At 44.1% G+C, this 27,952-nt stretch overlaps 1 long non-coding RNA gene across 3 annotated transcripts in view; it reads right to left on the bottom strand.

Annotated features, from left to right (window-relative positions):
* Window positions 1-27,310, bottom strand: part of LOC122430826 — a 102,409-nt gene extending 75,099 nt beyond the window's left edge. For all 3 annotated transcript variants that reach the window (XR_006266387.1, XR_006266386.1, XR_006266385.1), the window contains exons 1-3: window positions 26,960-27,310; window positions 25,119-25,192; window positions 567-709 (exon numbers count right to left, since the gene is read on the bottom strand). This is a non-coding gene — a long non-coding RNA (uncharacterized LOC122430826). The remainder of the gene's footprint in view (window positions 1-566; window positions 710-25,118; window positions 25,193-26,959) is intronic.
* Between the last annotated feature and the right edge of the window lie 642 nt (window positions 27,311-27,952).

Below are 27,952 nucleotides of genomic sequence, written 5' to 3'. Positions count from 1 at the left end.
GCAAAGACAGATTTTTTTTTTTACGTCAAAGCCCATGTACTTTCCACTCTGCCATAGCTGCTCTCTGTAGGGACTTTCAGCACTGTGTCCCCAGTTTCAATCAACAATTGTTCTCTGGCATGGCACTCCAGGGGGTGCAAAGATAAAAATCTTGCCCCTCCAGGAATTCACAATCCAGAGCAGGGGTTCACAGCCACAGCTGCTCAACAGATTCAGTCAACAGAACCAATTTTCAAACTCTTGATGTCTGGGTCAGCCTCAGACAATCTTTAAAACTCCTCAGATGATCCCAATGTGCAGCCAAGGTGAGAACAACTGGTCTACCAAGAAGCTGGCATATCCGTAAAGGCACAGATCCTGCCAGAGACAATATATATACATTCAATTATGAGAATTCACAGCCTTGTTTCCAGTCATTGCTTCTTTCCTGGCATCTTATGGGTCCTTGGCATATGGATCTCTTTGCATGGATGTCCCAGTTTAAGACTATAAATTTAAGGCTATGTACTATAAACAGCTTTTCATGTTTATTCTTAAAATTAGTTGGAAATTGCTCTTTTACTCACTTAATACAGTGTAGTTGGGCAGCGTCATGTAGCAAAGAGAATTCTAGACAAGGAACTCTGAAGACGGGTTCAGTCTTGACTCAGGCTATAAAAACTGTGGTTTGGGACAAGTCGCTTCTCCACTCTGGGCTGGGTTTCTTCCTCTACAAAATAAAAAGGGTTTAATTACATGCTGTCTTTGTTCCTCTAGCTCAAACTACCCATATAATTCTCTATCATGTAACCCTTACTAAAAAGCAGCTAGCCCAAGATAGACAATGAATTTAAAACCTATGTATTGTAGTTATCGATTGCTACATTACAAATCACCTCAAAATTTAATGGCTTAAGACGGCGGCTTACTATTTCTGATTCAGTGGATTGACTGGAAGGTTGCACTGGTCTCTCCTGGGCTCACAGGTATGGCTGCAGACAAGGGGAGTCAGCTGTAGCTGGAACTTCCAAAAGGGTCTTACTCAATTGCAAATTGGTGCTGGCTGTGGGCTGGAGAGCCTTCATCCTCTCCAGGTGACCTCTCTTCCTCCAGGGGGATAGCCTGGACTTCCTCCTAACATGATGGCCTCAAAATTCCAAGAAGGTAAGAGTAGCGTTGCATAGCCTCCTGAGGTCTAGGCTCTGGAACTCCCATGGTGTCACTTCAACCATAACTATTAGTCAAAGCAAGTCATGGGATTAGCCCAGGTCAGATAGAAAAAGAAAAAAAAAGAGGGTGGAGCAAGAGATCCCACTTCCTGATAAGAGCTAGTAATGACAGACTGCAAAGGGGTGTGGACACATGAGGTGTGGTGCATGTGTGGCTATTATTGTAATAATCGACTGTGTTATTTTTGCCTGGAGGTGCCATATAATGTAGTGGTTAAGGGCACAGTCTTTGGATTCAAACAATCTGGTTTCAAATCCTGCTGCTTCTGTTGACTTGTAACATAGGACAGGAGACTTAAATCTCTCTGTGCCTGATTCCTCATTGGTAATTTGGGAAGGATAATAACAGTGCCCTCCTCATGAGGTTGACTGTGGGGAATAAATACGATTATATCTGTACAGCCCTGTGTAGTGTGCTCGGTCGTGTTCGGCTGACATCACACAGACTGTAGCCCACCAGGCTCCTCTGTCCATGGAATTTTCCAGACAAGAATACTGGAGTGGGTTGCCGTTTCTTTCTCCAGGGGATCTTCCCAACCCAGGCATGCATCTCCTGCATTGGTAGGCGGATTCTTTACCACTCTGCCACCTGGGAAGCCAGTAAAGGCCCTAACTCATAGGAAATGTGTCCTAAAAGCTCTTTGCTCTTACTACTGGTCCTAGTTTTCTGCAGGAAGTGAGACAGCTACTTCATCCTTCAGGTCAAGGCACCAACACTTATCCCACTCCTTCCCAACATCACTGACTGCAGCCACTTGTTGTGAACCTGAGGGGTGACAACGCATTTGGTACTGGTTATCACTGAGCTTATTTGCAGGCAGCATCTCTTCCATGAAAAGCCAGCTCGGAGCACTCATCTGAAAACAAGGAGTGTGATGCATGGTCTCAGTGGGAGGAGTGTGCTTCTGGCATGAACAGCTCTTGTTCCTCGGTAGCTCCTGGCTCCTGACTGCCTGGTGGGGCACAGTTCCAGGTGAGAGAGCCCTCCGCGCCCCCAGGAACCTCAGCCTCAGCTGCACAGAGCACGTCACCACTTGCCGGCCAAGGCGCCCACCAGCACTCACCTGATTGAAGGTTGGAAGGCCCCTCGGTCACTGGTGTGGTCTAGCCTGTCGTTAAGGGCCTGATGTGCACAGGCTCCCTAAGTCAGGACTTAACCTGTGACTTGTCTTCTGGGACACACAACCTGAGCTTTCTTCAAGGCAGTTCAATCAACTAAGCTCAGTAGTCTGACTCGGAGCTTTGGAGTCAGACAGACATGGGTTCCAATTCCATACTGACACCTACAATCATCACGACTCAGGGCAAGGGGGATAACCTCACTAGTATTTCCTTAGTTGTTTCCTCTGCAAAAATCATCTACCTGGGACTTCCCTGGTGGTCCAATAGTTGAGAATCCACCTGCCAATGCAGGGGGCACAGGTCCGGGTCATTCCCTGGTCCGGGAAGATCCCACATGCCTCAGACAGCTAAGCCCATGTGCCCCAACATCGAAGCCCGCGCTCTGGAGCCCCGAGCCACAACTACTGGAGGCCATGTGTCTAGAGCCTGTGCTTCACAACAATTCACAACAAGAGAAGGAATGCAGAGCCCGTTCGCAGAAACGAAGACCCAGCACAGCCAAATAAATACAAAACTGAAAAAACCATCTACCTTACAAGGTTGTTGTAAAGATTAGAAATATGTATACAAAGCACTCAGCTCAGACTCTGGATATCAGTAGGGTCAAAGTAAATGATTTGTTCAAAATGCCCACGAGCTCAGGGTACATAATAGGTCCTAAAAAAAAAAAAAAAAAAAGTTACTTCCCTTTCAAGAACCAGGGTGAATCGAAGCCTGAAGCTATTCCTTTATTAATGTATTCCACAAACCACTGCAAATGTTGCAGAGAACGCAAATGTATATCCAGTTCCAAACTGGAAGCCCCATGAAAGCAGGGACCCTACCTTTTGGAAACTTGCTGTTTAAAAGGTACCTAGTACAGTGCCTGAAACACAGCGGGGGTAAAATGGGTGCTTGTTGAAGGAAAGATAACCTGGTCTCTGCCATCCCTGAGTTTGGATTTAGAGAGAAAATGAGGAATATGCATAGATAACCGTATCCAGGTTGACTGATTCAAGTGGTTAGAGAGGAGTAAGGGTATGTAAGAAATTACCCCCTGCAGCGGGCTCAGGCAAGGCTTTGTGGGAAAGACACATTAGAATCAGCTTTGAGGAAAGGGAGGATTTCAAAGTGCAAATATGAGAAAGAAGACTGAGAATAAAAAGGAGGACCCGTTTAGCCCACGGCTGAAATTGAGAACTGAAGTTGGAAGTGGCTCCCTCTCTGTATGCTTCTTGTTGTTGCTATTGTTGAGTTGCTCAGGCGTGTCCAACTCTTCTGTACCCTGTGGTCTGTAGTCCCACCAGGCTCCTCTGTCCACGGGGTTTCCCAGGCAAAAATACTGCAGTGGGTTGCCATTTCCTCCTCCGGGGGATCCTACCAACCCAGGGATGGATTCTTCACCACGGAGTACCAGGGAAGCCCCTATGCATGCTTACATGTCTGTAATTCAGAAAGACCTCAGAAAACCTCTCATTATCTGAGTGAGTAGTATTCTCCCATCTCTGGGTGGCATGCCCAAATTACATTATTAAATATCTTAAAGGAACTCTTTGTATTCTGACTGGCTTAGAGACAAAAAACCTCATATATAAATCTAATGTTCCTAAAAAAAATCCCAGAAATAAAGGAAATTGGGCCTGGAATACTTTCAATGTAAAAAAAAAAAAAAAAAAGATATTCTTACAGAAACAAACTTAGAAAGTTTTTTAAAATTCAAGTACTCAGGATGCAAGTAAATGTCTGGCAAACAAGACTAGTTCAATAATTTCAGTTTAATAAAACAGCTGCTTTCTGAATTATAGTTGTGCATGATACAAATATGTTTTTACTCTACATGAATATCTTCTTCCTAAACTTATCCAGATTTACTGATAGGGTAAGTTAGCATTGTTGTTGTTGTTTACTGACTAAGTCGTGCCTGACTCTTTCGAGATACCATGGACTGTAGCCCACCAGGCTCTTCTGTCCGTGGGATTTCCCAGGCAAGAACACTGGAGTGGGTTGCCATTTCCTTTCCCAGGGAATCTTACCAACCGAGGGATCAAACCCAAGTCTCCTGCATTTGCTGGCAGATTCTTTACCACTGAGCCACTAAGGAAGCTCTAAGTTAGCATTACTTCTACTAAATATATAGAATTTTAGATTTTTTAAATTCAAATATGTCTAATCATACCAAATCATTATTCTGACCAACTTTATTTCAATAGTAATTATGTTTTCTAGTATGTTAGCTTGAAGATAATTTCCCAGATCATTAGGCAACTCTCAAAATCTTGGACAGATAGTAAGTTGACTTCATTAATAGATATTTATTAGATACTAAGATCATTTCTAAAAAGACAGAATACGGAAATGGTGTCACTAAGTATAATTTAGATTGTATACATTTGCCTCTTATTTTTATATGCTATTTGGGTCTGTTAATAAATGTGTTTATGTTTTGCCAGTTTGAGAAGTTATAATAAAGGATGTGCAATGGATATAGAAAGTTGTAGAAGGTTCCTGAAAGGGGATTTAATTGTGGTCAGAGCTGGCTACATTTAATGGGTCTATTTATGAGATTTTCATTGTATTTGAGCTATTTTATACCTCTTTATAAACTGCAGACAATGGATATGCCTGACAAGACTGTCAGGCAGAGGTTAACTGACTTCCTTCTTCCCCGTGGAAAAACCAGTTTTGGTACCTGGGTACCTGCAAGTTGAACCAGATCCTGTTACCTTACCCAAATAGTCAGTTTTCCCCCAATTTTCAGTTCTTCCAGATTCCTTCAATATCTAGCTATAACCTTCCAAACTAACTTTTCCAATTTATCTGCCTTCTGCCTGGTGGCATCCCTAAGAACTGTAGCTTGACTGTCCATATTCTTTCTGGGACTCTTGGTTGACTTGCAGCTGGCCATTTGCCCCAGGACCTAAAGAAGGCCTGGAAGCCAGAGCTCTATTGCTTGATATAAAGCCTGAAGCACTATCCATCATGGCAGAGCATGTGTGAGCTGGAACTCTCTCTTGACAAGCCACTCTCTGGACTACTAAGGGAGGCTGGTGAAATGCTTGGGTCATGCATGCCCTCATATGAGAGGTAACCTTGACTGTGGACAGCAATTTCACCAAGACCACTGACATTCTAGCTCAAGAACTTCAAGAAACTCAAGGAGCTGTGCTGCATAACTGGATGTATTCCTCCACTGGACTGCTGTAATCCACTGGACTGGTTACACTTAGAGTGCAACTCCTGGTTCTTTAATACAACCTTTTATATCACTCTTTCCCTTTTTCACTTTAAAGTGAAAGTCACTCAGTCATGTCCGACTCTTCACGACGCCATGGACTGTATAGTCCATGGAATTCTCCAGGCCAGAATACTGGAGTGGATAGCCTTTCCCTTCTCCAGGAGGTCTTCCCAACCCAGGGATTGAACCCAGGTCTCCTGCAGTGCAGGTGGATTCTTTATCAGCTGACCCACAGGGGAAGCCCTTTAAACATACTTCTTTTAAGAGCCTGATCCCCAGGACCCTAAAATAACCTACCTTTGCCACCACTTCTCTGTAGATGGCTGAACTGGTTTTGCAAGTATAGAAGCAACAAAAAGTCCTCAAGAGACTATTTCTCAGACTCTGCTTCACTCCGTTCAGGGGTTTATAAATTACTTCTGAGTTGTTCAGTGACAAGTGATAGTCATTCATTTTTCAACAAGAGGGCAGGCAGTGTTGAACTTTACCTGAGCCCTGTGCTCTCAGAAAACGGAGCTGGCTAAGAAATTCCCCCACACATTTGTCCTCTGAAATCTCTCTTCTCTTTTGTGTTCCAAGAAACAGCTTCAGCAATGCTCTCCCATGCACTACAAGAAGACCCATCTCTAGTCTTCTTCATGACTCTTTTAAGACTGTGGATGACCCCTTTGCTGACCTACCCTCATTAAAATCCCAGGCTCCCTTTTCCTTTCTTAGAGAACTTTCTCATTCATGAACATTCTTCCTATTGCAATAGCTTGAAAAAAATCATCTCCTTACTTGACACTCTGTTCTGTCTGTTACACTTTCCAATTTAAAAAATAAAGATATGGGAGGCTTTTTTCCTGTCTTTGGAATTGTTGTGTAAGGAGGTGATGTCTGAGACAGTGACTGTCACCTCCAACCATGGAACAAGCCTGAGGATGGAGGGGTGGGGGGCACAGTAGTGGAAAGTACCTGGGTCCTTGATGACATCATTACATTGTTGAAAGAGTCAATCTTCTTATTCCCCATCACTTCCAGACTTCTTGTTCCAGTAAACAATATATCGTCTTATGCTTTAAGTTACTCTCTGTTGGGTATTCTGTTTTGAAGCCTCAAACACCCTAATAGAATGCTTGCAGGCTTCAGGAATAAAGAAAACTTGTGCCGGAAACCTCGAAAGATGTATGAGAAGAAATGATTGCCTGTTATATGCAGGTTATGTTGTTGTTCAGTTGCTAAAGTCATGTCTGACTCTTTTCCACCCCATGGACTGCAGCTTGCCAGGTTTCCCCGTCCTTCACCATCTCCCGGAGTTTGCTCAAACTCAAGTCCATTGAGTCAGTGATGCTATCTAATAATTTCATCCTCTGTCGTCCCCTTCTCTTCCTGCCCTCAATCTTTCCTAGCATCAGGGTCTTTTCAAATGAGTCGGCTCTTCCCATCAGGTGGCCAAAGTATTGGAGCTTCAGCTTGAGCATCAGTTCTTCCAATGAATGTTCAGGGTTGATTTCCTTTAGGATGGACTGGTTGGATCTCCTTGCTGTCCAAAAGTCTTCTCCAGCATCATAATTTGAAAGCATCAATTCTTCAGCTCTCAGCCTTCTTTATGGTCCAACTCTCACATCCATACATGACTACTGGGAAAACCATAGCTTTGATATACAGAATTTTGTTGGCAAAGTGATGTCTCTGTCTTTTAATACGTTGTCTAGATTTGTCATAGCTTCCCTTCCAAGGAGCAAGTGTCCCTTCCAAGGAGCAAGTGTCTTTTAATTTCATGGCTGCAATCACCACCTGCAGTGACTTTGGAAGTTGTAGAGAGACTTAGTTTCCTATGTCATTGTGAGACACTGGAGATGTAGAATCATTCCTGAGAGGCCAAAAGACACAAAAGAAGCTTTGAGATGTTAATGAAGTATGATTCAAAGGCAACCTGGACAGAGAGATGACTGAGGACCTGAAGAGCTGTTGGACATCTCAGCAGATGTCAGCACAGGCATGTAACCTCACAGATCAAAGGCACTCTGTGCCTCCCCTAGCACATGCAGGGTCTCCAGGGAAAAGTGGGCATGTTCAAACGAACTGAGATGAACTTTTACCCACATGCAATAGCCAGACTCATGAGGCGAGGGCTTTGGGGATGACTATCTAGTGGGGTGGCCTTGATGAAGAACTCCTTCCATCTCTAGAGTTCCCAGGAGGAAACTCGGAGTCTTGGCATGGGGTGGGAGTGGGGGAGCAAGAAAGATGGGCTCCCGACCCCCTGTTGCAATTCAACCAGAGCAATCTAATTTTATCTGCACTATATTTGTGGCTTGCAATTACAATTTCACTCAGGAAAGAATTCCAATGCTAGCAACAATTATTAGCTCTAGTCTGTGAGCTAGAGGCTACATCTCAACATCTCTCTCCCATCCCCATCCTCAAGTAAACCTTGAGGGAGCAGGTATGTGGTTGGGGTTGAAAGTAGGTGGTGGGTACACACAAGTTTCAGGAACCTTACTGACAAAGGTATACCTTTACTATGGGTCAGAAACAGGAGGTAGAGTGGCCCAGCTTAGCACCATATTTTGATAAAGAAATCTACTGTTACCTTCTCCCAATAAAAGAAAACTCATATCCTCAAAATTTGGCCTGGAAGGAGTACCTCGAGGGGGAGGATGGGAGTTGGACCTAGAAACTCTTCTTCTGTTCCTCTAGGTTTTAAGTATTCTCTTCCCCTTTAGACTTTCTCAACTTGTTCACTTTCCCCATTCTCCAACAGCTCTCCAACCCTCTCAACAGAATGATGCTCCCCCAACATCTTTCTTTCTTTCTTCAAATCTTTCTACTTTCCTCTTAAAATGGCAACAAGTCAGTTTCACAGATTCTTCATCTAAAACAGACTTTCAAAAACAACCGAGTGTTAGGGAAGAGCAAAAGAAAAACACAAGAGTATCAACCAAGTAAATGATGCAATTTTCAAAGCACAGGCTCTGATTCCACTTGAACTGGATTGTTCTCAGGGATTTCACCTCTTTCTGTTTCATACAAGCTCCGTGAATGTCAGTGAGCTAGCCATCCAAAGGGCTGACATCCCTTCCCAGATCCTCTGCCTAAGCCCTCACTTCAAAGCTCCCACCTGTTGCCCGTGGGTAATACTGGCCACCACCTAGGATCCTCTCCTAAACATCTTGACTCTTCCCATTGACAAGATCAAAAAAGATTCTCTCCCAATACCTATCTTGGCTTGGTTCTGACACATATTTTCTGCCCAGGATTGACAGGATGATTCATTCTTCAAGAGAGATTGCCCAGTACAATCTCAGTACAAACACTGGTGTGGCTTTATCCTTTCAGATCAAAGAGTGTATTGTTATCTTAATCCTTTTATAACCAGACAGGGGAAATTATACACTAGGATTCCTCTTTTTTTTTTTTTTAATTTTGTATCGGAGGATAGCCGATTAACAATGTTGTCAGTTTCTGGTGGACAGCAAAGGGACTCAGCCATACATACACATGTATCCATTCTCCTCCAAACTCCCCTCCCATCCAGGCTGCTATAATAACATTGAGCAGAGTCCCATATGCTATGCAGTCGGTCCTTGTTGGTTATCCATTTTAACTATAGCAGTGTGTGCAGGTCCATCCCAAACTCCCTAACTATCCCTTTCTCCCATCTTCACCCGCCTCCCCCTGCAACCACAGTTTGTTCTCTAAGTCTGTGAGTCTTCTTCTCTTTTGTAAATAAGTTTATTTGCCATTTCCTCCTCCAGGGGATCCTCCCAAGCCAGAAGTGTGCATTTCCTGTCTCCTGCATTGGCACGGGGACTCTTCACCATTGAGCCGCCTGGGAAGCCCAGTTCATCTGTATCATTTCTTTTTAGGTTCCCCATATAAGGGATGTCATATGATATTTAGGATTTTTAGAATTTCTTTCATGAAGAACATTGTATTTTGGCCTGAAGGTTGTTGGATATGGGGTGGAAAAGCTTGTTCTAAACACCTGGGGCCTGAAATCTATCTTAATCCCTGGACCTTAGCCTAGTTCTGTTCCTGGGCCTAGGGAACATCTTAATAGAAGAACTCGAAGTTTCAACAAGTGATCCAGGAAGTGAGGACGGGTGCCTTAGGCCGGTTACTGCATGCAGGAGGAATTTGGAGAGAACAGGAATGTCTAAAAGTGGACTTTGGTGTGACTGCTGTAAATTTTTCCTCTAACTCCTCTAAGAAATCTTTAGTCAAATCTGCAAGGCTCGTGTGCTTTGGTGTGAGGGAATTCTTTTGCACGTTGACTTTCATGCCTGGTTGGGGTCATCCTTGGTGCAACACAGAATTGGAGGAAGACAAAATCTAGACACGAATGGGCCATGAGAGAATAAGTCCTCAGGGAACAAGTGTTGGGAGAGATAGACTGTGAAACTGGAAGTGTAGGGCAAGTTTAGCCGGATGTGTAGGTCAAGGAGGCCCTCGTTGACTTCAGAGCCACAGTATGATACATTAAGCATTGTAATCCTTCACTGATCCCCAGTATCTAAAGTCCATACTCCTTGGGGGAGAGGGGCCCCTCCTCCAAATACTTTTCTTTCCTCAGATTATCTTTCCATTTTCCTTCTAAAATGGTAACAAATCTCATCCACAGATTTTTTTCTTTTTAGCTAAGACTGGAATTTTCGAAACAACTAAGGATTAGGGGACTATACATCAGTTAAATGATGAAATTTCCAGACACAGGGCTCTGAGCCTTTGTATGCACGACACACAAAAATCCATTAAAATTTGGCCTCCCCAACTCTCCAATGTCATCTCTCCACCACTCCTATTGTCACGGATACTGCAGCTCTGCCACCGTTAAGAAACCTAAATGATGACCAGGTCACTAACCCAAATGATGGTCACTCTACCAGGTAAAAGTGACTACTCTTTACCCCATGTCTCACTGGAGCATCGCATTCCAAAACACTCTGTAGATATTTATTCACATGCTTTTCTTTTCCAATAGATTGTGAGTTTCTTGCCTCAGAACCTAACAAGTCCTTGTGAAGTAGTAGATTCTCAATAAATATATGTTGAATGGGAAGGACTCCAAAGCAGGATATAAAAACAGAAAAGAGAGCAGACAGACTAGGTGGGAATGACAATTCTGTCTTTTATGAGCCAGATGACTTTAGGTAGTTTTCTGAATCTCTCAGACTGTCAACTGCCTCATCTATTAACAAAGGCTACTTTGTAGAGAGAAGTCTAAAGTATGTGTAGGACCTGGCCCCTAGCAGGTATATAGCAAGTGGACCCTATTACTCAGCAGGCTGGTGGTTTTCAAGGTATTTCTTTTCTAGCAGTGTAGCTCTTTTAAAATGAAATGTTCACAGCCCTGAATAAGAGCAGAGCTGCTCTGACTTGGGGGTGCAGCCTCAGAGCCCCACCTGCTGAGCTACTTCCCCATCTTGACACAGCCACTCTTCACCCCAGAAAATCCCTGGGCCCCCAAAGTGGGGAGTAAAATCTACTGCCTTAGACCAGCATGGAAGATACACAAGTGGTAGCACGGAAGATGATTGTAAGTGACTTAAGTGAGAAAGAAAGCTCAGTCGTGTCTGACTCTTTGCGACCCCATGGACTATAGCCTACAAGGCTCCTCAGTCCATGGAATTTTCCAGGCAAGAGTACCAGAGTGGGCTGCCACTGCCTTTTCCAGGGGATCTTCCTGACCCAGGGATCGAACCTGGGTCTGCCACATTGCAGGCAGACACTTTACCCTCTGAGCCACCAGGGCAGCCCAAGTGACTTAAAGGTATAGCATTAAATAACACTGATACCTTTTAAACAGTTAGTCCCTGTCCAGTTAAATTTTTTTTCCGAATCTTTAGGGGAAAGTCTGAATCTGGAGCTAATACATTTTTAACTCCTCTCTTACTTTCTCCTAAGACTCCAATACTCAAAGACAGCAGGCTGCAGTCTCAGAATCTTCTAAGAGTACCTCACTGGAAGTTAACACTATGGATTTGTTCAGTTCCCATCTCTACCGGTATCATGCTGTTTAGGTTTGGGGAAATCATTTGACAACAAATTTGTAAAACAAAAGTAACAATGCTTACTTCATTTGTGAGTATCGGCATGTATTTATTCTAGATATATTTATTGAGAGATTTCCGTGTGCCAGTTAGCCTGGTGGAATATAGTGGTAGACCAGACAAATGATTTGGTCTTTGGAAAAGACCACATCTTTGCTCTCATGGATCTTCCACACTAGAGGTAGATATAGATCAATAAGGAGATGATTCATTGATATAGTATGCTAAGACCACTGGAGGCATCCAGCATGCTTGGGAAACACTTAAGAAGGACACCTAACTTGGACTTGGGGGTACAGTTGGTCAAAGAAGTTTTATTGGAATAAATGGCAGCTCAATTGAGTTCTGAAGACCTGTTTAGTCCAGAAAGAGAAGAGGAAACAACATGTACAAAGGACTACAGGGCAAAGGGCACGACAATAAAATATGTTGGGTCCTGCGTATAATGTCCCAAACAGACATTATTCACAATGGCAGCAGCCTTTAGAACTTCTCTAAAGTGCTTGGTCTCCAGAATAATAAGATTTATCTCTGCACCTCAGCATGAAAGCAGTTTCTGCCACATAGTGGATGCCCAATAAGTGCTGAAAAGTGAATGGCTGAATAAACAAATAAATGAGTAAATAAATGAATGAATGAATGAATGTTAGTTATTTCTGTCTGCTTCCAGAGGCCGGTCCATGTCATGAGCCATATTCTTACTCAGGGATTACCAGAGAGTAATCCTGCAGCCTGGTTTGGACTTGGGATTTGGAAGATTTTTGTTGGGTTCAGCTGGTAACACGTGGCCTCCCTTACCTCTAACCCAGAAGGGGCTGTGCTTTTTTCTCCTATGATACAGATGCTACTAACTGAGACCCACATAGCTGTTTTTGTCTCAAGGCATTCTGTCTGAATGGCTCCAACCATCATCCCACAGAGTTAGGCAATCTGTGATATTGTAAAAAACACCATGACTGCCTTATCTTCTGGGACCCCAACTGACTCTGGCTCATGGGCCAATGGAGCAGCTTAGCAGGTGAGAGATAAGGAAAGTCAGGCTAACATTAATAGGAAGGATGAACATTTATTGACCACTTTCTACTTGTCAGGCATTCTGTATGCTAAGTGCTCTATATGCCTGACCTCATTTAATCTTCACAAGGACCCTTGGAAATGGATACTGATATTATCTACATTTTACAGATGAGAAAACTGAGGCTTGGAAAGCAACCTGATGGTTTTAAGTCAGGGGTAAGCTGGGATCAAACCCCATTAGTGCAACCGAAAAGCTGGTACTCTTAACCTCAACCGCAAGCAAACAGAGCAAAACACAACTTTTACATGCTGCCCACAGCAGCCCACACCTGCCCACACCAACAAAATCAGGGGCATGCCAACAGAATCTGTGCCAAACTTCGTTTCTGTCAACTTTGTGAGCCTATTAGGGCACTGAATAAACACTTATTAAGCAAAATGGAGAAAAGAGAAGAAGATTGAACTGAGAAATTCCAGTCATGGAATCTTTTTTTTGTTGTTGTGAACCACATCATCTCAGACTGCACTTTATCAGTTTAATCTTTCTTAATTTGCAGTCACTAGAACAAGAGACTCAGTCTCTGATAGCAGAGAATAACTCAGTCTCTGCCTATGGAATTATATAAATAACACGGCCCCAGAACGAGTTACTTTGCAGAACGAGTTCTTCTCCCCAAATCTCAACACCCAGAAGCTGGTGTGCGTGCTAAGTCATTTCAGTCGTGTCCGGGTCTTTGTAACCCTATGGATCTGTAGCCCACCAGGCTCCTCTGTCCATGGAATTCTCCAGGCAAGAATATTGGAGTGACTGCCATTTTCTTCTCCAGGGGATCTTCCCGACCTAGGGATCAAACCCTTATCTTTTAGGTCTCCTGCACTGGCAGGCAGGTTCTTTACCTCTAGCACCGCCTGGAAGAGCAATGTAAAAACTAAGAAAATCTTTTCTTTAAACATTTGCCTTCAGATCCCCATAGGTGGTTGACCTTCAGACCCATCACTGTCCCCACTCAGAACTTTGTCCCTTTGAGATTAGTTAGGCCCTGAATATGTTCCTTCAAGATTCACCTTGAACATGGATAATTTCCATCATTTGTGGAGGGCCCTAGTGGCTCAGATGGTAAAGAATCCGCCTGCTATGCAGGAGACACGGGTTTGATCCCTGGGTTGGGAAGATCTCCTGGAGAAGGGAATGGCAACCCAATCCAGTATTTCTGCCTGGAGAATTCCATGGACAGAGGAGCCAGGTGGGCTACAGTCCATGGGGTCACACGGAGTCGGACATGACTGAGTGACTAACACCCTTACTGGCCAGGCCCTGAGCAGAGCATCTTCCATTCACTGCCTCGTGTACTTTCAGAAGCCTGCACGGGTCCCATGCTCCTCTCCAATGGCCCTTTTACGTGACCTCCTCTTTCTAACTCTTGCATTTTTCTCACTTCCCATTTTCAGCAGATCATCGTGCTGCACGCTTTATAAACGGAGCCAATTAGACAAGATCAACTCTTCTTCCCACTCCCACCCAACCCACCGCCTCCCATTTCCCGGGCTCCATGCCATTTCTTTTCTTTTCTTTCTTAAAATGTGAACCTCTCTTTCACACACCTCCCTACACTCTCTCTGTTAGAATCTTTTCCTTCCTTAAACCCACATATCCTCCCTTGAAATCCTGATCTGTTCTTGCTTTTACCTTTTTTTCTTCTCTACTGAGAAAAAGTTCTCAGATTCTCTTTCTCCCCTACTTTTCAGTCCTCTGTGGTCTGCCTTCAATTCCCACTGGCCCATCAAAATGTATTTGGCAAGGGTCACATGGGACCTCCCCGTTGCCAAGCCTGTGGGTGAGATGTTTGAAACTGTCCTATTGGGCATCTTCAGAATACTGAACACTCAATCATCCTTCATTCTAACAACCTCCTGGCTAACCTGACTTAGCGACTGCACTCTCTTTATTTCTCTGATCCTGCTGTCTCAGGTTCCGTGTCACTCTCTCATGGCCCTTGTTTTGGCCTCTCACACCTTCTCAGTGGAGTTACTGGCTTCACCTCCACGAGGCCTGAGAGACGCGTGGCAAGCCGGTGGTGGGGCATGGGTTCCTCATCAATGAACCGAATCAGGCAGCTCGCGGGGAATCCCTGAGGCCCGGTGGCGATTCCTGGACCCATAATCAGCCTCCCTGCTGGCTTGTTCTCTCTTTGCAGGTGGAGAGGAAGAAGTCAGGCCGAGGCTCTGATGAGCACGACTACAGACCCCATTATCTAATCTCAGTGGGGCCTCGGTGCCACTCAGACAGCCTCCTTGATCCTGGCCGACTCCCTATCACACTCCTCCAGCGCATTTTCCAACTGTTCCCATTTTTCTTAAACCCCCAACCCCCTCCAGCCCCTCTGCCCACAGCTCCTGCTTTGCTTAGAAGACAGGTCCTTGACTTCCTTCTTCTTCCATGAAAAACCTCCTTGTTTCAGGGCTTGCCTGGTGGCTCAGTGGTAAAGAATCTGCCTATCAATGGAAGAGACAGGGGTTGGATCCCTGATCTGGGAGGATCCCAACCACCACAGAGCGACTAAGCCCGCCAACTCTTTGCAACCACCTGGACCATAGCCCACCAGGCTTCTCTGTCCATGGATTCTCCAGGCAAGAATGCTAGAAATTTCCTCCTCCATTTCCTCCTCCAGGGGATCTTGCCAACCCAGGGACCGACCCCCCCATCTCCTGCAGCCCCTGCACTGGCAGGTGGGCTCTTTACCACTGAGCCACCTGGGAAGCCCAGCGAAGCCCGCGGGCCACGTCTGCTGAGCCTGTGCTCACGAGCCCGCGTGCCCCAGAGCCTGTGCTCTGCAACCCAGGAGCCCATCGCGATGAGAAGCCAGCATACCGCAACTAGAGGGTGGCCCCACTCTCCAAAGCTAGAGAAAAGCTGGTGGGGCAACAGAGACCCAACACAGCCATAAATAAGTAATTTATAAAGTTATTTAAAAATCCCCTGACCTGGGAGGATCCTACGTGCTGCAGAGCAACTAAGTCCATGAGCCACAACTACCCAGCCTGAGCTCTAAAGCCTGGAAGCCGCAACTCTGAGCCCACGTGTCTCAGAGTCCGTGCTCCGTAAAAAGAGAAGGCGCCACAATGAGAAGCCCGTGTTCCGCAACAGAGAGCAGACCCCGCACTCCGCAACTCAGGCAGCAACGAAGACCCAACACAGCCAAAAATTACACACAAAAAAACCCCCACAAACTTCCTGCTTCTTCTGAGTCTCTCCTCCCTCCTCTCTGCCCCTCAGGGACCCCCACGCCCTGGATTGGATGAGGTATCCTCCGCCCACCAGTCCTAGAGATCGTCTCCAGGAATTTCCCCCTGGTTCCTGCACCTTCTTCAGCTCCCCAGGCTCATCACCTCAGCTTAAAAAGAGATTCCAGTGTTTCCCACACAAATAAATACGAAAACAAACATCCTTTTTTTCAACATGCTTCACTCAAAACACCATCCTACCCTTCTCTCTAATGGCTGCTTCCTCCCCACACCTCTTCCACTTATAGATTTGGATTACATCAGGAATCTCCGTTCACAGCAGAATAGTTAGAAACTGCACACAAGGAAAAAGTGTAGGGGGGGAGAAAGCTATTATCACAACCCCCCAACAATGACTCTATTATTACCCTGAGTACAACTTCCAAACTTCTTTCCATGCATATGTGTATGTACATAAGGTTAAAAAAAAACCAGATTTTAAAACAAAGATAAAATCACATTCTATGTTGTGTTCTGTGACTTGCTTATTTCACAGAGCACTTGGAGTGTCTTTTCGCTGAGCTTAGCCAGATAATTCAGGATCATCTCCATCTCAAGATTCTTAACCCCACCTGCTAGATCCTTTTGGCCATGTAAGGTAACATATTCACAGGCTCTAAGGATTAGCCTGTGGACTTCTCTGGGGGAGGGGGACATTATTCTGCCCACCCTAAATAGTCAGGAGCCCAAAGACATGAGAGGGGTCACAGTGATTGGTGGGATTTCAGCACAGGGAACAGCAGCATTCTGATGAGACCTCAGTCTTGTCTCATCACACAAAGTCTCCATGCCCATAAGTAGACATCTTCACTGTCTCCTAAAGAAACAAACTCACAGTTATAACGGTACCTCTTTTTCGGTCCATTCCGTCTTCCTTCTTTGTGGAAGTCACCTTTCTCCCCATCAGCACATGATTCTGGTAGGTTTGTCATGGAAGGCACCATGCTCTGGGCAGACCAATCACAGTACTCCACGCCTTTGGGGGCAGCAGCTGAAGGATGGGTAAGCGCTGTAAACAGCGCCTGTAAGATTCTTGGGGGAAGTGGCCTGGTCTGGATGCTGGGACAAGAAAGTTTTCTCTCTCATGGAGATGGTGAGCTCTAGAAACGCTGGATCCAAGGGAGGCCGTCCTTCCCATCATGGAGACAGATCCTGTCTAAGAATGAAGCCATTCCAGAGGAGAGGAGAGAGACATCGGGGTAAGCAGGGGGTGAGAGATCTTAAGACCAAAGGACATCAAATACGAGCATTTGGTTCCAGACCTGCCTAAAGCCAGACAATTTCTGGACTCTTCAATTGCATGAGCCAATAAATTCATTATATCTTTCTTTGCTCAAACTTTGAACTGGTTTGATTCAGGTTTCTGTTACTTAAAATAAAGAATCCTTACTAATATAATACTATTCCACAAATGGATTCATTAAATCAAACTAACCAAATACTTTAATGATGGTTTCCAATTTGTACTACTACTAGTTTAACTAGACCATAGTTAACATCCTTGTACATCTATCCCTATGCATATAACATTATTTAGAAAACATCTGGGGACTTCCCTGGTGGTCTAGTGATGACGACCTCATGCTCCCAGTGCAGGGGGCCTGGGTTTGATTAGGGAACTGGATCCCACAGGCCGAAACTAAGGATGCCCCGTGCTGCACCTAAGACCTGGTGCAGCCAAATAAATAAAGCATAAGAAACGAAAAGAAAACATTCAAGGAAATACAATTAGAGTGTTGTGCTGGGCGAAAAGTTTGTTCGGGTTTTCCGAACATCTTGTGGAAAAACCTTGAATGAACTTTTCGGCCAATCCTATACATTCGAATGTATTCTTTAGACTATATTCAAAGAAACCCATCAATTTTGCCCACTGTGATCTGGCTACAATGCCACAATCCTCTTTAAACCTCCCCCTCCTAGGTCACTAAACATCAAAGTGCCTAGTCCAATAATTCTTTTCTCCATCCTCATCCTACTAATAAGCCTTTTCTCATTTCTTCCACCTAGACGATCCTCTTAGACTCCAATGAGTCTTTCTCCTTACCTTCTTTTCTCACTTCCAGGACTGAACTTGGATGCCAATTCAAAAAAACTGGTGAAAAATTGGGAGTACTGGATTAAGACAGTTTGGGGTCTGTCTGTCTTTATTGAATTTGTTGCAGTATTGTTTTAATTATGCATCTCGGTTTCTTGGCCGTGAGGCATGTGCCAGCTCCCTGAGCATCGAACCTGTCCACCCTGCACTTGAAGACAAAGTCCCAGCCACTGGATGGCCAGGGAAATCCCCCAGAAATGATCTTCATCTTCTGCAGGAGGTCTTAGATAGCTTTAAAGACCTGATAAAAGCTATGTTTTTTCCCTTTCCAGAAAAATGCACAATCAGACAAATATTTGCATACAACTCCAGAGGCTTCAAGAGGCCCCTGGGTCACTTTGGAACCCCCAGGGAATCTCCTGATCTATATCCTCCAGGTTAAGAGCCTCTGGGTACAGCAGTGGCAAATGCTTGACTCCTCTCCAATCTTTACCACTTGCCACTTCAGTGCCCCCTGCCATTGGTAAACATCGCCCATTGGTCACGCATTCTCTTGCTGAGCTTGGCGGTGCTTAGCTAAACCTACTGTGGTAATCATTTCACGATCAATCATTTCACAAACCATCATGCTCTATGCTTCAATCTTATACAGTGATGTATGTCAATTATTCCTCAATAAAACTGGGGAAAACGCTCTAAAAACAAATGAACATTTATCCAAGTCACAAGAAATCAAATGGTTTTCCTAAAAGACACTTCTCTTCATTTTCATATTATTTTCCATGATCCACACACACAAAAAGAAAAATTAAAAAAAAACAAAAAACCCAGCCATTTCTGCAGATGGTCTCCTAACCTGTGTTTTCCTCAAGTGCCCTTCCTCAACTGGAGCTCATGGGTTGGAGAAAGAGAGTCAAGTAACCCAGTCATTACCAACCAACCTGCCTTGTGCAGTGACTTCACGACCATATGGGAGGTCCTTGAGAGAGCCTTCGGGGAGAAACACAGGGGCCACTGACTCTTTGGACCAGCCCAGAATAACTTAACAGAAGAGAGGGTGGGCGAGCAAGTTAAGAGGAAGTGCAGCTGCTCTTCATGACACCCATTCATCCCTTCTCTAATCTGTCCTCCCCACCTTCTCCCCTGCCGCTGTGTCTCGGCATCTCCCAAACTATTCCGAGTGCTCCCGGACCCAGGAAGCCAGCCCAGTGTATGACCTGGGTCCTCCCTCCAGCTGCGCCCCCAAAGCACAAAAGTCTGTGACATCTGCGATTCTGCACATCTGGGAAACAGCGCTCAGGCCAGCAACCACATTTCGCTTTCAATATAATTTCCCCTCTGCCCTTTCTGTCTATTGCAGGCCTCTTAAATCATGGTGGCTGCATCCAGACCTCCGTATCTTAGTGACTATCTATGTTTTGCATTCCTTGCTTCCTCCTCTCCCCCCATGTTTAATGGGAAATGTTTCCTGTCAACATTTCTTCCGTCCTTTCTGGTGACTGTAACTCCAGCCATTTTGTTATCGTCAATGAATTTCATTAAAAAGGATGAAGATCCCACGTTCCAAGATCACTAGGGTAGATATTAAGTGAACTAAGGTTGACCCTCAGCTCCATCACATCCTCCAGAGACCTCCCAGAATGCCGCCTAATAACTGTTTGTGTTTTTATGTAGTCCAAGGTCATAGTTCTATACTGTGCCTTGACAGACCACACTGGATTCCTTCCAAGAACACAATTTCTTGAGACCAATTCAATGTCCCATTAAAATTTTAATCTGCCTCCTGTTACCCATGAATATTTGTAACCCACGCTTTCCAAATACCAATTCTCCACAGAGAATTTATGTTTTAGATATTTTCTCCTCACATGACTACATGGAACACTGCTGCACACACACAAAAAGCCCACGTATCTCAAGGCCCTACAACTCGGGCCCTTTTTCTTCTAGACATATGTTCTCTATAGGAACAGAGCTCTGAACGCAGATGTGTGCTAAGTCACTTCAGTTGTGCCTGACTCTTTGCCATCCTATGGACTGTAGCCCACCAGACTCCATGGAATTCTGCAGGCAAGAATACTGGAGTGAGTTGCCATTTCCTTCTCCAGGGGACCTTCCTGACCCAGGGATCAAGCCTGAGGTTTCCTGTGTGGCAGGAGAATTCTTTACCGTCTGAGGCACCAGGGCCCACAGTTAAGGTTGCTGCTGCTGCTAAGTCTCATCAGTCGTGTCCGACTCTGTGCGACCCCATAGACGGCAGCCCACCAGGCTCCCCCGTCCCTGGGATTCTCCAGGCAAGAACACTGGAGTGGGTTGCCATTTCCTTCTCCAATGCATGACAGTGAAAAGTGAAAGTGAAGTCGCTCAGTCGCGTCCGACTCTTAGTGACCCCATGGACTGCAGCCTCCCAGGCTCCTCTGTCCCTGGGATTCTCCAGGCAAGAGTACTGGAGTGGGGTGCCTCTGCCTTCTCCGACAGTTAAGGTTAAGGATCTTCAAATAGATTATCCTGAATTATCTGTGTGGGCCAACTTAAATTACATGAAAAGTAGAGACCTTTCTCTGGCTACAGGCAGAAGAGAGACAGCAAAAGGAGAAATCAGAGAAATGCATAACCTTGTTGTGTCAGGCCCCATGCATACTAGTTACTGAATTTAATTCTTACAAGAACACTATGAGGTAAATAGATGTATTTCTTTTTATAGGTGTCTCAGTAAAACAAACGCTAAAGTCCAACAGCTGCAACGAAGAAAAGTATGAGGTGACTTTCAGAGAATTCAGGTCTGCCTGATTTAAATTTACTGCGATGTCTTACGGTGTTTTCCATAAATACCACCTTTGCCATCATCACAGCAGACATCCCTGCAACCCTGCAGAAAGCAGCTCATACTCACAGCAACAACTTGAGGAAGGTTTTGTGGCTCAGCTGGTAAAGAATCTGCCTGCAAAGCGGTAGACCTGGGTTTGATCCTTGGGTTGGGAAGATCCCCTGGAGAAGGGAATGGCTACCCGCTCCAGTATTCTGGCCTGGAGGATTCCGTGGACTGGATAGTCCATGGGGTTGCAAAGAGTCGGACATGACTAAGCGACTTTCACTTTATTATCTGAACTTTAAACATGAGAAAATTGAAGCCCAGGGAGTTGAAATGCTTGAGTTCACAGCCCCCGAGGGACACAATTATATTTAAGCTCGGGATTCCTGAGGGCAGGAACATGTTAAGGTTCTTTCCACCCACTACAGTTAGTTCCAGTCAGCGCTGAGGAGTTAAATGTTGTGTCGTCTCTTTTCTAAAATTACTGCAAGGCAGTATTTCTAGCACCTCTGAGTCAGATTTCGGTTGTTCCTCTGCCTTGATTATACGTGCCGCACCTCCCCAGTGCTGGGTCGGCTGCAAATTACATTGGTGTCACTCTGACTCCTCCAGATCCCACACCCAGCTCTGGAATGAAATGGATTCTAACACCAGCGCTTGAAGCCTCTGACTCCCACCTCCCCCAACACAGGCAAACCAGCTCACAGTCCCTTTTGTTTAAGATCTTTTGGTCAAATTGTAATCAACATGTCTTTGTATAAGTAAACTTTTATTTACTTTAGTGTTTCAAATATAACACACCAATTGTCAAGAAAGGAATTAAACATCACATTTAGTTTCATCACCCAGAAAACCAAAGGACGTTACGTTTAAATTGAAATGTTCCTAAAGGTCACTTGTTTTTCAGCCAATTAGTCATGTCATGTCTGAGCTGGTAATGGACAGGCAGGCCTGGCGTGCTGCAGTTCATGGGGTCGCAAAGAGTCGGACACGACTGAGCGACTGAACTGAAGTTGTGTCTGATTCTTTGAGACCCCGTGGGCTGCAGCATGCCGGGCTTCCCTGTCCTTCACTATCTCCCTGAGTTTACTTCAACTCATGTCCACTGAGTTGGTGATGCCATCCAACCATCTCATCCTCTGTCACCCCTTGTTGCTTACAGATTCTGTATCTAATACTATAAAAATGAAATGCATGATAATATCTATCTTTACTTAGGAACCTAGTATTTTAAAATGAATTTCTTTTATGTGCCTGACCCTTTTAGAACTTTATATGTGTTACTTCATTTTAGTCTCATAATACTTTACTGATATATAACTGACATGAAAAAATTAAATAAGATGTTTTTAAAGTGTAAAAAAATAAAATAAGTTGATTTCTTTGGTGTGACATACTTTCTTTCAAAAAAGAAAAGAAACCTTATTGAACTCTGTTGATTGTTTTTTCCTTAAGGTCTCTAGGTTTATCTTCCAAATTTCATAACTGTTTCATTAGTGCTACTACTTGATGAAAGAGGACCTACCTTCCACCTAGCTCATAAATCACCTCTCTGATTCTGACCTCTAGAGCTACCATAGTTTTTCTTTACTTTATACACATTAATGCAAATACCCACTTTTAATACCTCTGAGAATGTGCATCTTGCTCTGCAGATTCTGCAAAGTTCCTGTTTGCTAAGGGCTTCCAGCCTTTCCATCAAAAGTTATGATGGTGTTTTCATTATCCCATAATTCTTTGTACTCCTCAGCTCTGGGTCCTTGTGAACGGAAGCAAACAATAACCTGTGTGATGGTGTGTTCGTTATTTTGGCTACTTCTTCATCTATAGAACTTGACTGAGTGCAGCATTTTCAGTTTCTGTAATTCGAAAAAAACAAACATTTTTCTCAGAGCCCTCAGGCTTGTGCTACTGACTCCACCATTGTATCAGCAATCCCCGACCTTATTTCAGGATACTACAAGTTAGGTTACTAGAGTTTGGTTTTTTTTTCCACATTTCTCCTTTTCATAAAGTGAGAGCATTGCTTTTTCTAAGCTAACTTCACTCATATGGTCCTGCTTTAATTACCTGAAAAGGGAAACATTAAATCAGATTTTATTCGTAGTGTTAGTCGCTCAGTTGTGTCTGACTGTCTGCACCCCTGAGGACTGTAGCCCCCCAGGCTCCTCTGTCCATGGGGATTCTCCAGGCAAGAATACAGGAGTGGGCTGCCATGCCCTCCTCCAGGGGATCTTCCCAACCCAGGGATCGAACCCAGGTCTCCTGATTACAGGCAGATTCTTTACCATCTGAGCCACTGACAAACCCACCTTATTTGTAGAGGGTGTGCCTAACTGTTTAGTCACAATAGAGTCTATTGAAGAGAGCAACTGGTGTTTTTTGGTGATCCAGATTGAATTATTTACCATTTATTAAAGTATTCCACGTAGAGACTTCCCTTGTGGTTCTGTGGCTAGGATCCCACATTCCCAGTACATGGGATTTGGTCGGTGGTGAGAGAATAGATCCCACATGCATGGGATTTGATCGCTGGTCAGGGAACTAGATCCCACATGCCACAACTAAAAGATCCTGCATGCCACAATGAAGATGGAAGATCATGCACACTGAACTAAGACCCAACAGGGTCAAATAAACAAATATATACATATTTAAAAAGAAAGAACTCCATGTGTATGGACTACATGCCTAGTAATAACAACGTTTTCTAAGTGCTTACTAAGTACCAGGCATCGCTCTAGGCATTTTACACATATTAATTTATTCATCAAAACAAATATGTGATAATTTAACAGTCTTCATTTTATAGACAAAGACACTGAGGTACAGAAATATCAAGCGTTTTGCCCAGGGTCACACACCTAGTAAGAGACACAGCTACAATTTGTTCCCAGGCAATCTGAATGCTACATTAAGTGCTAGGTCATGGGATATGTCAGTGGCTATCTAGGAAGATGAGCAAATTTTCAAATTAGGATGTATTATTTTAAGAATTAATTACAGAATGCATCATTTTTTCAAAAAGCACCTATCAAATACTGACTCTTCCTCCACTGGAGTAGATACTATGGAGAAGAGAATTAGCAAACTGGTCCACATATACTGAGTGGATTTAAAACTAGCTGAGGAGATCCAGGATACAGATATGGCACCACTAAATAATACGATCAGCATCTAAATGAAAGATGATAGAGAACAGCTTATTTGCGACAATGGAAACTATAAAATGGGAACATTAACTGTGGATTCATTTTGCCAAAGTAGTACAAGGGGCAAGCACTACAGTGTGAACAAATTAAAGCATGTAAAAGGAAAATCTGGATACTGTGACTTCATTCAGTTAATTCAAACAATATTTACTGGGCACCTACTGTGTGTCAGGCAGTGTAATTGTTACTGATTGTTAAACCATGGCACGATTTACTGAGAGAGATTATAAAATTACTTTCTCTTGGGGAACTTCAAAAAGTAGGACAGTCTATATTTAGCTATGCCCAGAGGCAGGGAGATGAGCTGGGTGATGATAACTGTACCTAATAATACCAGGCTGACCTGAAAGAGGGGTGCTCCGTGACCCTCTCTCTTGCTGCCCCATCGAGGTTCACAGGGAGAAGGGTCTTTGGGTCACCTCAAGTGCTCACAAAAGTGTAAGACTCAAGCTACATATTTTTCATCATCTAACCCAATCCTTCATCCCTCATTTTCCTCCCAAACCCTTTTCTAGAGCTCTCTGGGAGGAGACCTGTGACCAACGAACTCCATGTCCTCACGGCTCTGACGGTTCCCTCTTCTCCTGGCTTTGTTAAAACCTGGCTTTTCGCTGAGACACTTCTTCCCCCACAGGCACTCAAGGCCCTGTTGCCTCTCATACCGAGTGTACCTCAAGGCTCGAAGCTGGGGAGAGCCTCATCTCTGCTCATGCCACAGTGCAGCCCACTTCTCTTACTTCCTCTCTCAAAAGCTGCAGCTCCGGCCTTCAGCTCCCATGACTGCCTTGTAGTTGTCAACTGTCAGCCCCTCCCCTAGCTGAAGGCGTTGGTTACGAGCTCTGGTCCTGCTCTACTTCTGCTATCTTCTGGATGCCTTCAACACGCCTATAAATGGACTATTCACATCCCTGGCCTCTCTGTGTCTTGTTTTTGTCCACCTTCTCAACCACGAACATCCACTCCCCCAGTCACGCCCTAGACCTTGTCATGATGGCAGTTCCTCCCTGATTCCAAACAGCCCACTCCCTGACAACCACCTTATCAAACCTGTGTAGCCTACAGACTCCATCACTTTCTCTCCACTAGCCTTCTCTCCATCACCTTCTTACCCAGTTCAAACAGCCACTCCCTGGCAACAGTCTTTGCTCAGCTCTGCTCCTCCTCTCTCTCATACTCACCTAGAAAAACCTCAGCGGTCAGTGAACCAACTTCTCTGCCTTTTTTGGGCCCACGCCCAAGCAGTTGAATATTCCTGGGGGGAAAAAAGAACAAAACGAAGTTAATCAGCTTAAACTGTCTTTAAATTCATGTTAACAAACCTCAAATGAGCTGGGTTTCTCCAGCAAATCCATTTCCCACTCTTCAAGTCAACTAGCTCATACCTTTTTCTTTCTCTTTAAACTTCCCATATCCACTTTTATCACTTTCCCCTCTCAACTGAAGACCTTGATTTATGCTTCACTGAGAAAATACATGTTATTAGAGAAGAACTGCCTCAAATCACTTTCAATAAAATGTATACTGAAACCATTTTTAAAAAAAAGACCATCTATGGAATGGAAAAAAAATATTTGCAAAATGATGTAACTGACAAGGACTTAACTTTCAATATACAAATAACTTATATATTAATAGTTCAACAACAACAACAAAAAACAATCCAATCAAAAAAATGAGAACACCTAAACAGACATCTTTCCAAAGAAGACATATGGGTGGCCAATAGGCGCATGAAAAAGTGTTCAACATAGCTAATTATTAAGAGAAATATGAATCAAAACTACAATGAGATACCACCTCACTCTGGTCAGAATGACCATCATTAAAAAGTCTACAAATAATAAATGCTAAAGAGGGTGTGGAGACAAGGGAACTACACTGTTGGTAGAAATGTAAGCTGAGGTAGTCACTATGGAAAACAGTATGGAGATTCCACAGAACACTAAAAACAGAATTACCATATGATCCAGCAGTCCCACTCCTGGGTATTTATCGGACAAAACTTTAATTCAAAAAGATATATGCACCCCTATGTCCAGAGCAGCACCATTCACAATAGCCAAGACATGGGAAAAAGCCTAAATGTCCATCAACAGAGGAATGGATAAAGAAGATGTGGTACATATATACAATGGAATAGCACTCAGCCATAAAAAAGAATGAAATAATGACATTTGCAGCAACATAAATGCAACTAGGGATTATCCTATTAAGTAAAGTATTGGGTTGGCCAAAAAGTTCATTCAAGTTTTTCCATAAGATGTTACGGAAAACCCAAACAAACTTTTCGGCCAACCCAATAAGCTGGAAAGAGAAGAACAAATACTATATGATAGTAGGAAATGGCAATCCATTCCAGTATTCTTGCCTGGAGAATCCCACGGACAGAGGAGCCTGGCAGACCATGGTCCATGGGGTCACAGAGTCGGACACAACTGAAGTGACTAAGCAGGCACACACCACTTATATGTGGAATCTAAAACATGGCACAAATGACCCTCTCTACATAAAGAAACAGACTCACGGACATAGAGTTGTGGTTGCCAAGGGGGAGGGGCTGGGGGCGGCATGGACTGGGAGTTTGGGGTTAGTAGCTACCAACTACTGCATGTAGAATTGGTAAATATTAAACATCCTATTGTATAGCACAGGGAACTATATTCAGTATCCTGGGAGAAACCATAATGGAAACTAATATAAAAATGAATGTAAAATTGGCATCAAGTCAACTATACTTCAATTAAAAAAAAAAACTTTAAAAATCTGTACCAAATCTTCTCTCCTCCTCAATTATGAAAATGAAACAACAGTCACTGTCCTGTCATTGCTCAACCCCTTTACCTGGGTGCTCCACCTCATTCCCCCTGGCCCTTTGAAGGACTACACTCCTGGTGTCCCCAACATCCTCCACATCAGCAGTTCTCAAAGTGTGATCTGCCAACCGCTGGCTATTGCTGAGACTCCAAACCTATTCTTTCCCCAGTCTCCCCCCCACCACTAACAATAAGCAAAAACCTACCAGTCATCCTTGGTTCCTCCCGTTCCCCTCTCCCACTTCAAATCCGTCACAAACGCTTGCCAATTCTTCCGTCGTCATCTAGCACCCAAACTCTCCTCTCCACCTCTAACCTAAGTCACTATTATGCCTCCGCTGAACTGGTATAACAGTCCCCTAACGAGCTTCACTGCTTCTGCTGATAACCCTCACAATCCATTCTCTGCACACCAGCCAGTGATGACTCCAAAAACCTGTATCAGAACATGTCATTCCCTCAGTTGAATCAGCTGTTCATTGCTCACAGAAAAAGCCATGAAGTGCTGCAAACTCTAGCTTCTGACCGTGTCCCCAGTCTCAGGGCATTTTATTACAGAGCACAGCCTATTTATTTGTCTTTCTTTCTTTGGAGCACTCTGCCCTTTCCACTTCCTGGCTTTTGCACTTGTTCCCTTTGCTTGCAATGCTTGTCCACCAGCTCCTCAGCTGATTACCACATTCTCACTCTTTCAGTCTCAAAAATCTTACTCAGAGAGACCTTCCCTGAGAACTGTATGGTAGGTGGCTTCTTCAGATTACTTCCTTATTACTGAATTCCTACATGACATTTATTACAACCCACCACTATCTTCATTATTTGTTTCCTCATTTGTCATCTGTTTCCCCAACTAGAGTGTGAGCTTCAGCAATGCAGGGACTTTATTTCTTTTGGTCATTTCTGGATTTCCAGCACCTGGAACAATGCCTAGCAGAAAGCAGGTACTCAATCATCATGTATTAAGTATACAGTGTGAATGAGATTTTTTAAAACTTTTATGTGTGGGTCCTTTGGCTATATTCTTAAAATGCGTTACAGTATCTCATTTAATGACCATAACAATCTAATGAGGCATGGTAACTATTATTTTCACGTGTCAGATAAGGAAAAGGAAGCTCAGGAGAGTTATTTGCTCAGTTACCTAACTACTACCAGCTTTATCGAAGCTTCCCAGGTGGCACTAGCGGTAAAGAATCCAC

The sequence above is a fragment of the Cervus canadensis genome, chromosome 29 (assembly GCF_019320065.1).
Source record: "Cervus canadensis isolate Bull #8, Minnesota chromosome 29, ASM1932006v1, whole genome shotgun sequence".
Taxonomy (NCBI): Eukaryota; Metazoa; Chordata; class Mammalia; order Artiodactyla; family Cervidae; genus Cervus; species Cervus canadensis.
The sequence above is the reverse complement of the archived record's forward strand: the minus strand, read 5'-3'. Positions and strand labels throughout refer to the sequence as shown.